General features: G+C 36.3%; 1 long non-coding RNA gene across 1 annotated transcript; it reads left to right on the forward strand.

Annotated features, from left to right (window-relative positions):
- Window positions 1-1,450: 1,450 nt before the first annotated feature.
- On the forward strand, window positions 1,451-2,526 carry LOC110802839 (uncharacterized). The gene is made up of 2 exons (XR_008933122.1): window positions 1,451-2,023; window positions 2,344-2,526. It is a non-coding gene; the product is annotated as an uncharacterized lncRNA (long non-coding RNA).
- Window positions 2,527-4,345: the final 1,819 nt, after the last annotated feature.

Genomic DNA, 4,345 nt, shown 5'->3' on the forward strand with positions numbered 1-4,345 from the left:
CCGATTCCGGCAATATTTCTATTTTCGATAATATTTTCCGATACGAACCATGTTTCCGTTTCCGGCAACATCTACGACTTGGATAATATTTTTATTTCCGTCATGAACCATATTTCCGTTTCCGGCAATATCTTCATTTCCGGAGTATTCTTTATTTTGCCTTTTGACGATTTCAGCTACTACTTGAACCGAGATCCGTCATTTCCGAATGATCATAAATGGAGTACTTAATGAATAATATATTCACTTAAATACTTGATCCGTTCACGTACTATTTGTGTGACCCTACGGGTTAAGTCAAGAGTAAGTTGTGGATTAATATTATTAATTCCACTTGAATTGAAGCGGCCTCTAACTAGACATTCAGTTCACTTGATCTCACTGAATTATTAACTTGTTAATTAATACTGAACCGCATTTATTAGACTTAGCATTAAATGCAGACTTGAACCAAGGGCATTATTTCCTTCAGTCTCCCACTTGTCCTTAGGGACAAATGTGCATTTCCTAATTCCTTTGTCGCTTGATGCCTGCTCATGAACATAAGGTAAGAGTAGTCATCCTTATTATGTCCAGAGGTATTTCTCGGTTTCAGAGTTCAACTGGTTCCGGAATCTATTTGTGTGACCCTATTTGTGTGACCCTACCGATTGTATGACCCTACCGATTCCGGAATCTATTTTCGTTTCCGTTAATATTTCCGATTCCGGAAATAATTTCCTTTTCCGACAATATTTTCGATTCCGGTAATATTTCCTTTTCCGGAAATATTTATGATTCCGACAATATTTTTATTTCCGATAATATTTTCCGATACGAGCCATGTTTCAGTTTCCGGAAACATCTACGACTTGGATAATATTTATATTTCCGTCATGAACCATATTTCCGTTTCCGGCAATATGTTCATTTCTGGAGTATTCTTTATTTTGCCTTTTGACGATTTCAGCTCCCATTGGAACCGAGATCCATCATTTCCGAATGATCATAAATGGAGTACTTAATGAATAATGTATTCACTTAAATACTTGATCCGTTCACGTACTATTTTTGTGACCCTACGGGTTCAGTCAAGAGTAAGTTGTGGATTAATGTTATAAACTCCACTTGAATTGAAGCGGCTCTAGCTAGGCATTCAGTTCACTTGATCTCACTGAATTATTAACTTGTTAATTAATACTGAACCGCATTTATTAGACTTAGCATTAAATGCAGACTTGGACCAAGGGCATTATTTCCTTCAGTCTCCCACTTGTCCATAAGGACAAATGTACATTTCCTAATTCCTTTGTCGCTTGATGCCTACTCATAAACATAAGGTAAGAGTAGTCATCCTTATTATGTCCAGAGGTATTTCTCGGTTTCAGAGTTCAACTGATCAAATAAACAGATAATCATAGCCTATGATTCATCTGAGCACGACCATGTATTTTTCAGTTTATTGCTTTTTAGGCCTAAGTTTTGGTGACACTAAAATTCCCATAAGTAAACAGAATGAGACCAATAGAGTTTGTGGTATGCAAGAGAACAATCTTTTGAAAAGCTTAAATGTAGAAAAGGATAAAACTAGTTCATTTGCAATAACTGAAGCCCAGGTACACCTTTTTTAATTCCCCATGGTTATAAATCTTGCATTATGTTCAATTATTTGCTCTACTATTTCAAAAGATTAATGTTGTCAATTTGTCATATGGTAAGAGACTATAGTTGAAGAATGAGAAAGATGTCATCGACACTCTTGGAAACTCTCTCAATGTTCATAAAAAAAATTAAAAGCGAGTCTATTCTATCGTTCGTAACTAATTATCATCTTCCTTCTTGAGTCGCTTCCCCCCAATTCCTTGTTTTAGCGATTGTTACAACTTGCAACTAAGTATTTTTAATGACTTGTGCTCTATGTTGTTGACTTGCGTGTAGGGTTTGTACGCAATTACTAAAGCTGATGTTTACTGCAAAATTAAAAAGCTTGGATAGGTTGACTTGACCGAATACGTGGACATCTAAACTTCCTTAAATGGCTCTGGTATGCTTAATAATTTTAGTCTGGTTTCTTATTTTGTGTTTTGGAGTTCATTTAGGCTAAGCTGGGTGATATTGAATTGTGGTACTCTCTTTAAGCCTCCACACTTCCTTGTTTATTTTTCTTGCTGAAGTAGCTTTTTAATACGAATATACTTGGTTGAAATGTTGTTGAGGACTTGAGGATAAGGGTGAGTTGGATTTGTGTAAATACCTTTAAGCCTACTACCTTTGTTTGTTTTGTTTTGATGTTGTCTTTCATAAATATTAATGTGACATATGTTGTCTTTATATTCACTAACTTGACATATTTTCATTTTGCAGAGGCTGTGGTTGAAGAAATTGAGCCAAGTGAATGACCTTGATATATATTTTCATTGTTTAGATGAATATACATTTGATTAATAATATATTCTTTTGTTTGGTATTTGTGAAGTTTGGAAACTTGCTATTTGCAAGAGTTTGTAATACATGAATTATTATTAGTGATATAAAAATTGTTCAATATCTATTTTCTCCTTTATTTTTGTTATTATTACTGATATAAAAAATTATTATTTAGAATGAAAACAAGCGTTACAATAGATAGTATCAAATGATTCAGAAAAGCTAATACATGTGTTACAACAGCTTTGGAAACTCGTTACCTTCTTATTGTAACGAGGGTTAAACCTATTGTAACACTTTATCCTTAATAGTAGGAGGCGTTACAATAGGCCTCTAAAGCCATTACAATAGACCCTACCCTGTTACAATAGGTCTAATGTAGCGGCCGCGAATGTAACGGGTGAATTAGTGTTACAGTAGGCCTATTGTAACGGTTTCGGACCTTTTTGTAACGATTTTTGATGTTACAATAGGCCTTGAAATGTAGTAGTGACTTGATAGACATTTCTTAGTCACAGAACTGGTCCTGACAGTCTATCTTGAATGCATTGTCAAATTGAAAGGACTCATCACTTAATAAACCACAAAATTAAATGGAAAAATGAATTCTATTAATTTATATGAATGGTTAACCAAAACGTTTTACAAAGTATTAAACTCTAAAACTTTAAAACATTTATTAAGGGCATCAAAGCCATTCTCCAACATGCTTGATTCCCATAGATGCAGTGTGCGAGTTGTGCTTTGCTTGCGGCAGAGCTTTAGTTAATGGATCTGAGATGTTGTCGTCAATTCCAATCTTTCTTATCTCGACTTCTTTTTTCTCCACGAACTCTCGTAGAAGGTGAAATCTACGAAGTACATGCTTGACTCTTTGGTGGTGTCTAGGCTCCTTTGCCTGTGCAATAGCTTCGTTATTGTCACAATATAGAGTTGTTGGTCCTTTAATGGAGGAGACTACACCAAGTTCACATATGAACTTCCTTAGCCAAATAGCTTCCTCTGCTGCTTCATGTGCAGCAATGTACTCCACTTCAGTTGTAGAATCCGCAATGGTGCTCTGTTTAGCACTTTTCCAGCTTACTGCACCTCCGTTGAGGCAGAAGACAAACCCAGACTGTGATCTGAAATCATCTTTGTCGGTTTGGAAACTTGCGTCCGTATAGCCTTTAACAATTAATTCATCATCTCCACCATAGACCAGGAAATCATCTTTGTGCCTTTTTAGGTACTTCAGAATATTCTCGGCAGCAGTTGAATGAGCCTCTCCTGGGTCTGACTGGTATTTGCTCATAGCACTGAGTGCATACGCAACATCCGGGCGTGTACATATCATAGCATACATTATTGAACCAATCAATGATGCATATGGAATCCTACTCATTCGTCTACGCTCATCCAGTGTTTTTGGGCACTGAGTCTTGCTTAGAGTCATTCCATGAGACATGGGTAGGTAGCCTCGCTTGGAGTCATCCATATTAAACCTTTCAAGCACCTTATTGATATAAGTTCTTTGACTAAGTCCAATCATCCTTTTAGATCTATCTCTGTAGATCTTGATGCCCAGTATGTACTGTGCTTCTCCTAGATCCTTCATCGAAAAGTATTTCCCAAGCCAAATCTTGATAGAGTTCAACATAGGAATGTCATTTCCGATAAGTAATATGTCGTCGACATACAATACTAGAAAAGAAGTTTTTCTCCCACTCACTTTCTTGTATACACTAGATTCGTCTGCGTTCTTGACGAAGCCAAAGTCACTGACTGCTTCACCAAAACGTATATTCCAGCTCCTTGATGTTTGCTTCAATCCATAAATGGATTTCTTAAGCTTGCATACCTTTTTAGCATTCTTTGGATCCTCAAAACCCTCAGGTTGTGTCATAAACACAGTTTTTGTTAAACCGCCGTTTAAGAAAGCGGTTTTGACATCCATCTG

Source organism: Spinacia oleracea, chromosome 4, assembly GCF_020520425.1.
Source record: "Spinacia oleracea cultivar Varoflay chromosome 4, BTI_SOV_V1, whole genome shotgun sequence".
NCBI lineage: Eukaryota > Viridiplantae > Streptophyta > Magnoliopsida > Caryophyllales > Amaranthaceae > Spinacia > Spinacia oleracea.